Below are 14,493 nucleotides of genomic sequence, written 5' to 3' on the forward strand. Positions count from 1 at the left end.
CAACTGACGATGCTAGATGTGCAAGGAGGTAGAAGAGAATTCAGCCCACAGCACACGTAGAGGAGCATGGAAGGGCAAAGGGCAGTTTCTTACCTTGACCCAGGAAAGGAGAAGGAAAGGAGAGGGGAATATAAAGACAAGTGCTGAAGTGGAGAGGAGGGACGTTGAGGGTGCTGAATTTAAGTGGAGACACTCGTCACAGTAAAGTTGAATCAAGGCCATTTGCCATGGATGCTTGAGGAACACTGGGTTGAGAGTTTAAGAAAAATAGAGTTTAATTAAAGAAAAAAAATCCACTCCTGGTTTCTGTATGATATATCCAATAAATACACAGGAGATCAATCAACACATTTTTGTGTGTTCACAACTCTTCAGCAACTCTTTGGTGCATAGAAGCAGAAAGTAGAGTCGAAGGTTGGTGAGTGAGGCATGGCTGAAGGTCCAGAGAACAGGTGCACCAGGACACGAGAGAGGACGTAGCTGAGACACCGAACCAGGACGCATAGGACAACTGTGAGCCAGGAGAGTCTGCAGAGGACAGAAGGGCAGAGGCGGCACAGGATTGAAGGTTATGTTAAGAATAAAATATACAAAAGCAAGATTTGTGGGATGAATGATTAGAAGGATGGCTCTGGCTGGGAAGAGAGGTGGGGACGGGACCACACAGCTTGAGACCGTAGGACTTGAACTACCCGTTGGTGACGGTCACTCAGCCGGGGGATGAGTCAAAGAGTAGTGGATGCCAAGGAGCTCTTGGGGCTGTCCTGTGTCCTCCAAGAGGAAAAATCCAGAACCCTTTTCCTATTTGTGATTTTTTTTTTTCCTCCAGTTTCAGTCCGGGAACCAAAATGTGAAAGTAAAAGGTAGGTTCATAGAAGGCAATCTCAATATTTTGTCATTTTCCTTATTATTACTATTATTATTGTTGTTGTTATTCCTTTACTGTCATTTTAAAGGCAACTTTTGGAATGAAGAGAGAGAAGCTCATGGGCTCTGAGCCCATCTTAAACTGGAACCACACATTTTGATTTTTACTGTAGAGTCAGATCAGTCGTGCTGGCCAGGTTACTCCCACCAACAAAAATAACTCTTGCCCAGGACTTTCTGAAATAACAGAGTCCAAAAACACTCTTTTCCTGCACCTGCCAAACTTGTGTGCTTCCATGGCTTTGAAAATACTTGTGCTTCAGCTTCAATACTCTTCCTACTCTTGTCTACTCAGGAAATTCTAACTTACTCATCAAGTCTCATTTTAAGAATTACTTGTTCTGTGAAGTTCCCCTTGATTCTCCCAGATAGCAAGAACCACAGGGACCGTGTTTTATAAATAGTTCCCGATATGTGTCCTGTTGACCTAAAACAGACTGCCAGATATTTTTCTAGCAAAGATGGGTTTATTCGAGATCAGCAGGGAATTGCAATTCGGGATCTGCAACCATGGTGAGTCATGTGTAAGTCCCTGCGTGGCAAGGGAGAAGGTTTTTACAGAGAGGAAAAGGAAGCTGGGAGGGCTGGAGTAACCAGAGTCCGTGGCCTTTCACTGACCCGAGTCCTTGCCGGGAAAGAAGAGGTGCCTTTCTTCTTCCTGTTGGGCTCTGCTAGTGTCGCAGGGTGTGACAGCTCCCCCTTCTGGTCTCCCAAACTTTACTTAATTGAGGTTTCTGTTTCTTAATTTTTTACAGTCCCTTCTATTGATAAGCCTATTTCTCTCCCTGCATACCATCTACCATGAAAGTCAAGCCAATAAAGCTTGGTTCCTCAGTCAGAATGAACATATGACAAAGGGGATGCCCTTCCAGGGAGAAGAGAAAATGGAACTCCTGACTTTTCCAGCCCAGAAGAGGGTAGAAAGAAAAAAAAAAAAAACCTGCCCCAGTTTGGGATTCAATTAACTAGCAAGTTATGCATTTGTATCTCTGTTTGGATGAAGGCATAGATACACAGATAAAACAAACAAGGCAGGTACAAATGAGTCTCTGCCACCCAATAAGTTATTTCACCACGTTTTCTATCCAGCCTTGCTCCATAATAGAAAACAATAAGAAACACTGCTAATTGGTCTTTAAAATTAAATTATTTTTTGCAACTGCTTATGGAAATGCTAAGATGTATTTTGACCAAACTCTGCTGAAAGGAATCTTATAAAATAGGGCAGGGATCTCTGCAGGAATTGGAGCTGGAATTGAAAGGAAAGGAGGAAGGACAGATTCACGGGAGTCAGGCTGTCTGTGGATCCCTCAGCATCGCTCCCTCCTCCTGTAACCCGCCCTGTGTTGCAGAGCTAGAAGTCTGACGGCTACCACTCCAGAATCTCTGCCTGCGGGGCTGCTTGTTAGACCCTACCCAGGCGGGGTGCTCACACGTGATTGGAAGAGGAAGTCACGTGGAGGGCTCTGCTGGCAGGGGGGCTGGGAGGGGGCAAGTGAGGGCTTTGGCAGTCATGGGATTTTTTTGGCAAAGCATCTGTTCTGGAGGCCGCTGCCTCTGATAGTTTCCGGGAGACCCTACTACCTCCTGTCTTTCTAAAGGCTAAGTATACCCCTGTATTAAATCCCTTCCTTCTTGAATACCTGGAGTTGTTTTATATCTTTGACCATCACGATGCTATGAGAACGTAATCAACAGTACACGTTATTACACTATGGAAGAGAGAACACGCTCTTAGGAAGTGCGGCCGCACCATCACCTTTTACAAACCTGCCCCTCCCCTCCACGTGGAACCCATAAGCAAGGCCTGCCTCACCTCACAAGTTAGCGCGTATATCCACCTCCTGAGCCCCGTGACGATCACTCCGGGGTGGCCCTCTCTGCACCATGCCCTCCAGTGAGCAGGCAGTTCCCAGTCCCCAACATCCAGCTCAAGGCCAAAGTTCTCCGTCACCTCCTATACTGCTCTCATCCTCAAAGTCTTCCATGGCTACTTCCTTCCACCTCAGAGCTGAAGTTGTCTTGTGGTCCAGTCTCTCCAAAGCCTTGCCACGCCTACCTCCTCTCCACCTCTGCCCGAGTCATCATACTCCAGTCCGAGCGGTTCCCACTCCATCGTCAACACACCATGTACATTGACGCCGGTTCCTCCCTTCACGCTTGCCCCTCCCCAGAACGCCCTCGCCACATCTTTCAGAGACGGCTCAGGCCTCAGCTCCCCCATGAAGCCTTCTCCAACCACACATTATTTCATTAATGCCTTGCTCCCCTGCACTGAAATCCAGTGCACAGCGGAGACTGCCTGTCAAGGCCAGCCCAAGTCGCTGACCCGCAGACTTCTGAGCTGCACACGGGGCTGTTGTTTTAAGCTGCTACATCCTGGGATGGTTTCTCCACAAACGCTAATGGAGAGACCCTGCTCCCTCTCTTGCCTGCAGGCAATATCCTCTCCACAGGGCAACCAGCAATCTTTTTAAACTGATATTCAGAGCACACCTCTGCCCCCACTGGCTTGCCCTACATCATCAGCCCACCACTCCCACTCCAGTCACACCGGTCTTTTGCCGCTCCTCGAACAAGCCCTGCGTCTTCCCACCTCAAGACATTTGCAGTTCCCTCCATCTGAAAAGCTCTTTTCTTAGAACCACCCCTGATTCCCTCCCTCACTGCAAGTCGGTTCTCTACTCAAACGTCACCACCTCCAAGAAGCCTTCTCAGATTACTTTCCCTCAAGTACCCTCTCCCACAATCTCTTCCCCCTTTCCCTGCTTTATTTTTCTTTGTGTGGCGCTCTGTTATGTATGCACTTGTTCGTTGGTTTCTTTTCCATTGCTCTAAACTGAAGCCTTCTGAGAGCAAGGGCCCCAGTGTCACGCTGTCCTTGCATCGGTAGTGCTGAAAACCGTGCCGAACGCACGGCAGTGGCTGGGGAAGGAGCTGAGGATTTCAATCTGAAGACACAAATGATTTGATTTCAACCCCTCAGGGATGTTTGCAATACACCAAATCTGGTGTTTTAGAACTCCAGTTAGGCCTGTACGGTTAGAAAAGTTTTCTGTATCTAAAAGCAGGTTGCTGATAATGAATGAATGAAATCAAATTTACAAGTCATTTTTCTTTTATACAGCACTGTAGTCACAGTGATATGACACTGACATAGTTCTTCCTATGTTGTTTCCTTTTTTAACACTATTTGCATAATTTAAGGACAGCTCCATAACATTTGCACAATTGAAGGCAATGCCAGAAAATGTATTTCCAGAGTCTTATGATTTGCAATGCTCACCAGCTTTATGTAATTGTGATGTGTCTCGTGGTAAAGGTGTGAGAGGGGACGTGTACACCACACACAGTCCACTCTCGGAAGAGGAACTGGAGCAGACTGTCCAGACACAGAACAACGCACTGGCTGTTTCCTATACTGCCGTCAGCAATACTCAGGAAACTCACAGAATTAAAAGTAGTGGATGCCAACCTTTTCTAGCTATACCCTATTTAAACTGGCCATTTAAAGATTTTGAATCCTTTATTACAGCTCTTTTTAAGACCAAAATATGTAAATTCTCATCTTTCTGAAGCTATAACTGCCCACCTAAATGAGGTTGAAATGTGTTTAGCTCAAGTAAAATAACCAAATTTAATCTCAAATCACAAATAAATGACAACAAAACTGGGGTTTGGGGAACACAGCTGCTTAGAAATTTATATCAATTCTCTATTCACTGTTAAATAAGCCCAGTCTGCATAGCATATTCCATAGACAGATAATGTCATTATTTATGACCTTTTTCAGTGTTCTACAAATAAGTTAAAAAACAAGTATAGAAAAATTTTATTAAAGAAATTTAAATATAGTTAACAATAATCAACTGTCCCGTAGTCAAAACAGTAGAGCTTCTTTATGTTGTAATAAAAGAGCAATAACTGATCTTTTTTTTTTTTTTTTTTTTTGTGGTACGTGGGCCTCTCACTGTTGTGGCCTCTCCTGTTGCGGAGCACAGGCTCCGGACACGCAGGCTCAGCGGCCATGGCTCACGGGCCCAGCCGCTCCGCGGCATGTGGGATCTTCCCGGACCAGGGCACGAACCCGTGTCCCCTGCATCGGCAGGCGGACTCTCAACCACTGCACCACCAGGGAAGCCCTCAATAACTGATCTTAACATTAAGACTACATAAGAGTTTTGCAGAATTTTAAAACACTGTTTAATTATTCCATGAGTGTAATAGCAATACTTTTAACTATATGATGAAAGAGTCCTTCTAAAAGACAAATTTAGAAATTCCTCCATTCATACTAAGATATTCAGCATGTACAGGAGAGTCAATACTCCACAGATGCACTCAGATGGGTGAGGCTGGGAGGGATGAAGTACCTACAACACTTCTTCCTCTAAATACTGCTTCTAAACATTAAAGCCTTTAAACATTAATTTCTCTATGAGTCAAGAGCCTATTAAAATAATATGCACTTTATTGTTAGGTATTAAAGTGGCCTAGATATGACAGAAATAATTAGTCAGATGCCACAAAAAGCAGCCAGATCTTAAGATAAAGAGTCCAAAGGTTATGGAAGGATCTAGACTTAGTGCCAGAAGACTCTACAATCTTAGGCTCCGTCTTTAATAAGAAAGAATACAGAATTATAGAGTTGCTACAGAAGTACATTTAATATATAACTGAGAAAAGGAATCTCAGCAAATTATAGTTTAAACTGACAAATACTACACACAAAGCATAAAATGCAGCAAAGACATAATATTTTTATTAACTAAATTACTAACATAGCGCTATAATACTTTTTTTCTTCATTTTTTGGCTGGATGTTCTTTGAGCACCTCTTCATAAGACAAAAGTGTTGTGTATGCTCTACACAGAGAATAGAAAGATAGTTCAGTCTGTCCTCTTGCACAATTGATAGACAGATGCTGCATTAACAATTATATTCCTGACAAGAGAGAACTTCCACTCAACTAGGTGCTGATGAGAACCAAATCTTCAACGTACAATGTCATACATCTGATGAAATTTTCACACACTGGCCTCTGGCTACATACCTTTCAAAACTTTTTACTCCTCCACCACCCACACATTTTGGGGACCAGGTGATGAACAGCACAAACTGTAAGACAGCGTGTGGCCCAGCACCTCTGGGCCATGATGCTAGGGGAGCTGGTGCAGTGTGTGGTACAAGCATTCCTGGAAGCTGCTCCTGCACTGGGATAGCTAGCAATGCTGGATGAGACATGGAAGTGACTACAAATCATATACGTGTATTCCAATAAACCCAAGGTAAATATACTACCATCTCGCCTTTCCTGAGTTATCTCAAAATTGTCCATGGCTTGATAGCAGTTTTCTTCATAATTGCCAAAACATGGAAGCAACCAAGATGCTCTCAGTAGGTGACTGGATAAACAAACTGTGATACATCCAAACAATGAAATACTGTTCAACGTAAAAAAATAAATGAGCTCTTAACCCATGAAAGACATGGAGGAACCTTAAATGCATATGACTAAGTGAAAGAAGCCCATCTGAAAAGGCTACATACTGTATGATTCCAACTATATGACATTGTGGAAAAGGCAAAACTATGAGGACAGTGAAAAGATCAGTGGTTGCCAGGGCTAGAAGAAGGGAGGGAAGACTAGGTGGACCACAGAGGATTTTTAGGGCAGTGAAATTATTCTATATGAAGCTGCAATGATGGATACATGTCATTATACATTTGTCTAAACCCACAGAATGTTCAACACCAAGAGTGAACCCTAATGTAAACTGTGGACTTTGGGTGATGAAGATGTGTCATTGTAGATTCATCGATTATAACAGGTGTACCACTCTGGGGAGGGATACTGATTGTGGGGGAGGGAATGTATGTATGGAGGCAGGGAGTAGATGGCAATTCTCTGTACTTGTCATTCAGTTTTACCCGGAACCTAATACAGCTCTAAACAAAGTCCATTTTTAAAAAAATTTGCCCAGGGCCACTCCAGTGCTACCCAAGATGAGAGAAAGTGTGACAGAAGTTAAGTTGGAGAGCCAAGAGATAGCGGTGTTAATTGACTGAGGTTAAATGTTTTCTTTCAGCAAATTTTACAAAAACATATGTCCATGTGAAGACATGCTGGATGCCACTCCCAGGGCCTTGGAAGGGTCTCTTACAAGGGGAGGGCCTGACAGGTAAGTGTCAGTAGCTTCACGGTAAATCTACTGCGTTCAGAAGATGAAGATTAGAGAAGAAATTCCAGAGCTGAGACAGGTGTACGCCTCCAAGTGGACATGGCCGTAAGCCAGCACAGAAGTCTCTCCTCTGCCTTGACCACAGCCTGCCTCACGCAGGCTGCCTGTTCAGTCTTAGGATGAACAAAAAATGGGTATTTGAGGAGCAGACCTTAGGTCGCCCCAAGAACACAAAAATAGTCTTCAACGTGACTAGAGCTTCAAATTTTACCCAGGACATTCATTATTTTATTTAACTCTGAATGAGTTGTTCCTTTAGAATGGTCCAGTTAGGACAGAGTCCAACTCAACTCTCAGAAAGCTTGGCCAACCAGAGTAATTCTGGTTGATACAATCCTTTCTGATAATAATCAGGCAATGGGTTCATCAGTGTTTTACAGTCATTCCAATATATGATAGTAAGATTACATAATAGGGGGGAAGAAGGGTGGAGGAGGGATAGACTGGGAGTTTGGGGTTAGCAGATGCAAACTGTTATACACAGAACGTATAAACAACAAGGTCCTACTGTAGAGCACAGGGAACTATATTCAATATCCTGTAATAAACCATAGTGGGAAAGAAAAGAAAAGATTATGTCATAAACATAGAAGTGGATGGGTGTATTCCTAGTTCCCCTGACAGGCAGAGAAGCATCCAAATTATCTAATTGCTGCATCACAACTTAAATACACATTTAATAGAAGACAGCATTGTTTTCCACCACATAAATTGGATTTTGACTTGACAAAAAACTGTCTTTGCCACTTAGAGTTTGACAACAGTATTTTGAGTTAGACTTTGAGAAACACTAATGGCCTGAGATTTACGATGAGGTTTTATAGACTGGCCCATAAAAAAATTCCTGTCTACATGTTAAAGGCCAGTGAAACAGCAATGAACCTTGAGAAAACTTTTGTGTTTTTGTTACATCATTTCATCAGTGGCCAGAAAGAGCAACGATCAGTACCAAACTAGTGTTGCATTAAAATCTAAATTGTTTTAGGATTAAGTTAAATACAGGGCTACAAATTACATAAATGTCCCACAGAGTGCTGCCTCTGTAATTTGTGAGGGATCAAAAGCCCCCCTTTTCGAGTTTATCCTGATGGAAATAACACCTGAAGAGTTAACTTAGCCAAGACTGAGGCCCATTCCCCAGTAGAGGCTCTAAATTCTGTGGGATAGAAAGAAAGAACCTCCTGGGACAATTTTAAAGTGAGCGAATGGCTATTAACAGGCAGTTGGTTTACTGAATTCCACATAAGAGGCAAAGCATATGTGTGACCCGCAGCAGGACCCTTGCAGAGAAGTCCGGTGCAATTAGTCATCAGATCGTCAGGCAAGATTTGTGCCCCTGCGAAGACAGAATCCATTCCTTGGGTGGCAACATCCCCAAATCTACCTATACTACTGTTTCTGACAAGCAAGCCCAAAGACTCCCTCCAAAATCTATTCTAACCTGATTTTGGGAAACGATAAGTTGCTTATGAAAACATTTGAACTTAATAAGTTTACATATGACTCATCCAGGTTCCGTTTGCCGTATTATCTCTGTAACACAGCCAGGCTGTGTGGCTTACTGGCAGGTTTTATCAGCAAGGGGACAGGCAGGTCCATCTGCTGCCCAGAAATGGGGCCTTCCAGGTCAGCGGTTCCCAAGCTGAATTCGCTACATTCGCTAAAAATGCAGATGCCAGGTCCTCACCCCAGAAGTACTGAACTCGAATCTTGGGGAGAAGAATTCCTGGAATCTGTTTTAACAAGCATCCAAAGGTGATTCTTGAGCACATTGGAGTTTGACCCTCAAAAGAGTGACAACTTGATTTCCATGGTAATGTACTTGTGTCCATCGTATCACAGCTCTTTGGCTGTGTTTGGTCGGTCATGGTGACCAACATGGAGTGCCAGGTTCAGTTTAGGAGGGGGTGTTGCTTTAACACCAGACATCCACAGCCCCCTCCTAGTTTCCACTCTCCACCACAACCGCCCTTACTTGAGGTGCTATTTTCCATTAAACACACACACACACATACACACACACACATACACACACACACACACACACACACACATATGCATACACACACTTACAACAGAAAATAAAAATGATTATGTGACTCTTTTCTCAGGATGAACTTGTGCTGTGACTTTTCTAGAGATGTTAGTTTGACCCTTTGAATGAGTGTTGCATTTACCAGAGAAACCCCAGAGCCTTGCCTCTTCTTCTCTCCCCTTGCAATTGCAAAAATCATTTCATCTTTAAAGGAGACTCTCCATTCCTTCATGAAAGTCTTACAAAAACTACTTACCGTTTGTACTTGACATTAGCACCACCCTCAAGTGTCCGCTTCTATGTTCTGATAGATAAGTAGCGTCTTCTCATCGTACAATCTACAGTTCCTGTGACCAAACAGTGAGCTCTATCACCAAAAAAATGGGAGAAACCTTTGCGAACAGAAAATGTGTATGAGGCATGAAGAGAGCTAAATGCGTCCTTATTACCAAAACTTTGCATCACATCACGTGACACAGGTCCTTTGGTTAAAGAGGAGATAGAATCCTTCCGAAGGACAACACATTCCTCAAAGAAAAGAAAGACACTTTAGAAACTTCTACTCAAAGCAATGATGATAAACCAGATCTTCGAGAGAGAGATGTATAATGCACGCATGTCTGAATCTTCCTCCTAATTTTAGCCAGTTACCAAATTATTATGTCCACTTTATATCATACAAATCAAATACCGTCTCTGACTTCTAGAGTATCCCAGCTTAGGTTGTGTTGTTGTAGAAATCAGGTCTTTGATAGCTTATGAGGTTCAAAATAGGACCCATCATATGCTACAGCTCGTTAGTACATGAACGTGGCTATGAGACAGGGCAGAGCGGGGTGGAGCTCCCATGCATATGGATGTGTGTAAAGGGCGGAGCACCCAGCACTGCTAGTGTGTCCTTGGGAGGCGTCTGCCATGCCCAGCAGTGCTGAGACTGCTGTAGCCCAAGGAATGAGAGGAGACGCTCACCTTATGAAATTCTGTTGGTAGAAGAGAGACTGTGCCGTCAAATTCATTTACAAAACACAATCAACTACACCCCCTGTATTGCTTGCTAGGGCTGCCATAATAAGGCATCCCAGACTCGAGGGCTTCAAAAACGGAAATTGATTTTCTCACAGTTTGGAGACTAGAAGTCCAAGATCAAGGTGTAGGTGGGGTTGGTTTCTTCTGGGGCCTCCCTCCCTGGTTTGTAGACAGCTGCCTTCTCCATGTGTCTTCACATGGTCTTCCCTCTGTGTGTGTCTGTGTCCTAATCTCCTCTTCTTATAAGGACACCAGTTATTTTGGATTGAGGCCCACTGTATGACCCCGTTTTAACTTAACAACCTCCTTAAAGACCCTTTCTCCAAGTATAGTCACATTCCACAGGGTGGTGAGGACTTGAACATATGAATTTGAGGGATGGGGGATTCAGCCCATAACGACTCAGCTCATAACCCCTTCCGTGCAGATTCACAAACATACTACCCTATCAAGGCGCTGAAACCTCATATACTAAAGAAAATGCTAACCTTCTATGAGGCAGCATTCCTCCAACTTTCTCTGTCACATCTCTTCACACGCCATGGACCCACGTTTCCACAGGGCACACCACTGGGCAGCTGTCAAGACCTAGGCTTGCCCAAAGTTCCATGCCGACTGTAGAGAATCCTACCCCAGCTCGCCTCCATGGGACCTGTGGCTCCCTCAGTCAACAGAAGCTTCAACTGTGTCTCTGCACCCCGGAAAGCTTGTGCCAGGTGGTGTGGGAAGATTCAGGGAAATACCAGATTGCCCTGGAGGCACTCACTCCAAATTCAGTTGGGCAGTAAACGTAGGAGAGGAAGTAAGGCAGAGATAAGTAACAGTATAAAACAGGATATAATAAGAAATTCCCATGAATGCTGGACATCCTTGTCATAGGAATTGGGCAGATGAATTCACTATGGCCCCCAGTGTCAACAGAATGTTACACAGAGCAGGTGGGGCTTGTACAAAGGAGCTAGACTAATGAGTGGAGCATCAATATGGATGGAGTGTATTCTAGGACCCAGTAGCTGGAATGCAAGTGGAGTTACAGGAATAGGAAACAACAAATTTGAATGCTGAGATTTTGAACTCAGAAAATGGGAGAATGGTAATCGTCCCAACAGAATTAGTAAAGTCAGAACATAAGAATCAAGTACCACCTTGGTTGTGTTTTGATGAATTTGAGGAAAAGCAGTACACTTGTAGTGAATATCTGCTGGTTTTGCCTCTCAGTATTCATTTATACTTCTTTTCATAAAGTAGTGCCCAGATTTTAAGCTATGGAGTGTACTAGAACTGATTCGCCTCTGAAGCTATGGACAGAGGCTCTCTCTTCCCTGTCAGTGGCATGGTGGGAAAACAAGAAACATGAGTACTCTGTAGATTCTAGTAAGGTCCTGGCTCTCAGATGATGGGCCCAATCCCAAGGAAAGCAGAGAAAATAAATGAGAAAATCTGGGGCCTTGGTCTCTCATGGGAGCCCCTGGATCAAACCATACCTGAAGGCATATATTATGGATTTTTCAGAAAATGTACTTCTTTATCATTTAAGCCAGTTTACGCTGTGTTTTATATCAGTACAGCAAACACACACACACACACACACACACACACACACACACACACACACACAACTGTTAACTGACAAAATATCCAAATAGGCTGGATATCACAGCCTATTTGATATCCAAATAGCCTGGATATCACAGCCTATGTGATATCCAAATAGGCTGGATATCACAGCTTCATATCACAGATAGGCTGGTGATATGAATTTGAGAAACCACTCAAAGAAGTGATAAATGGAGCAAGGGAAGCAAAGGTGGTCCAGAGAGAGAGGAGTGGGAGAAAAAAGATGACAACTAAGGATGGGATTGTATAAATCATCATGGATAAGAGAACACATAAATTGAAAAAAAAAAACAAAAACGGAAAAAGAGAGTTAGGAAGGTAACAGGAAGACCAAGAAAGTAAAGTAACAAAATCCCTACGGTATGGGTAAAGAGAGGATGCCAATTTTCTAATTTTTTCTCAAGGAAAGGTCCTCAATTAAAATAACAGTTACTATTATCTATTGAGCACTTGCTTTGTATCAAGCAGTGTTCTGGGTACCATACACTTAATAAATCATTCAGTCCTCTCACCTTTACTATGAGATGGGTACCATCATTCATTACCATTTTACAGATGAGAATGCTGAAGCACAGAGAGGTTAATGAACTTGCCCGTAATCACACAGCTAGGAAATGGCAGAACTAGAATTGGACCCTGCTATTCTACCTCTATAGTTCACTCTCTTAACCAATAGACTCTATACCTCTCAACTCTCAGCATCTGCCTGGAACTGCTGCTTTTGTGAGTAGGTCAAGGAATGCAGGTAGAAATTCATTTAACCAAAACTTTATCTCCCATATTCAGTCTGACTTGGATGTCTGAAATTCTGCCATTTTTGTATAAGCATTATCCTTTTATTATGGTGTTCTGTCCAAATGTAAATAGAGTAGGGACAGACAGCTTATTCAGCCATTCACAACTTAGCATGAATTAGTTAGACAGAAAACTTTCTTATACCAACAAAGCAACCTGGGGCCATATAGATTTGTTAAAAGCTTGAGGTACTACAAATCAGACAGCTCATAAGAGAGAGTTGAATACAAAACTTTCCCCATTCACAATTCTCCTGTGAATTAAGACATTTTTCCTCCTATCCAGCTTCTATTACCACGGAGCATAGGTTTTAAAAGATCATCGTAAAGGTTAATCTTACCGTCCCTGAGCTCAGACCCACAAGATAGTTTTAGAAGCCCAATATTTGGTGTTTATTTTAAACACATATCTGTCTCACTTAGGATGAAGAATTCCAGTAGTATCAAAACTTTTTTTTTTTTTTTTTTTGGCTGCATTGGGTCTTTGTTGCTGCATGCGGGCTTTTTTTCTAATTGCGAGGAGCGGGGTCTACTCTTTGTTGCAGTGCTCAGGCTTCTCATTGCAGTGGTCTCTCTTGTTGCGGAGCATGGGCTGCAGGCTCGCGGGCTTCAGTAGTTGTGACACACAGGCTCAATAGTTGTGGCTTGCAAGCTCTAGAGCACAGGCTCAGTAGTTGTGGTGCATGGGCTTAGTTGCTCCGCGGCATGTGGGATCTTCCCGGACCAGGGCTCGAACCCGTGTCCCCTACACTGAGGCAGATTCTTAACCACTGCACCACCAGGGAAGTCCCAGTACCAAAACTTTTAAGTAAAAACCTCATAGGTAGATTTTCCAAGTAAATCACCAATGGTAGAAAATACACATGAATATAAATATTTATAGATTTTACTAATTTAAAAACCTTGAGATATCAGCATAGACCATGAGCCAAGTTTTTTTAAAAAAGGCAAAGAATCAACTAAGAGGAATGTTCCTACACACCTGGAACCCCATCTGTACCTGGCTAAGTCCTCTTTCTTCAGCTTCTCTTCATTCATCACTGCCTCCAGGAAGTCTTCCAGGATAGCCCTGTGATCCTCCTTTATTGCAGGTTAAATCATTTCTTGAATCTCCATTTTCCTCCCTGAACCTTGCATCCACAAGCGCAAGGACTGGGCTACCTGTTTACCACTAGCACTTACCCCAGTGCTGGGCTACAGAGCTGGCCCTCATGAATTAATAAATGAAAGCAGAGGCCTGCTACTCTAAATGTATGAATATTCCTACAAATCATCAATAAAGAGGCAAACAGTGCAGCAGAGAAGTGGGCAAAGTGAGTAGGTTTATAAAAATAAATGCAAAATAAAATAATGACACCATTTTCCCTTCCCTTTAAATTCAAAAAAAAAAAAGAAGAAAGAAAGAAAGGAAAAGAAAAAAGAAAAAAAACTACATCCCTTAGATGTGGGGAAGGTCACTCTCACAGACAGCTGTAATTTTTCTGTAGGAGACTTGGGCTCTATGTATTGACACCTTTAAAATGTTTGTGCCCTTTGTTTAACTCAGCAATTCTGCTTTTAGGAGTATGTCCTAAGAATATATGCAAATATTTACCTATAAAACAATCAGCGCAGCACTGTGTATAATAGCAAAGAAAAATCTAAGTGAGCAGTAATAGAGGATTGGTAAAATTATGCACATGAGTAAAATGAAATGATATGCAGATTTTTAGTTACCATTTATTGGGCCCTTCCTGTGGGCACTTACCAGGCACTTCACTAAGTACTTAACACACACTGTCTGATTTTCATCCTCAGAACACTTTATGAAGTGGACATTACTGTTATGGCCATTTTCCATGGGAGGAAATT

This window comes from Stenella coeruleoalba (genome assembly GCF_951394435.1).
Source record: "Stenella coeruleoalba genome assembly, chromosome: 12".
Taxonomy (NCBI): Eukaryota; Metazoa; Chordata; class Mammalia; order Artiodactyla; family Delphinidae; genus Stenella; species Stenella coeruleoalba.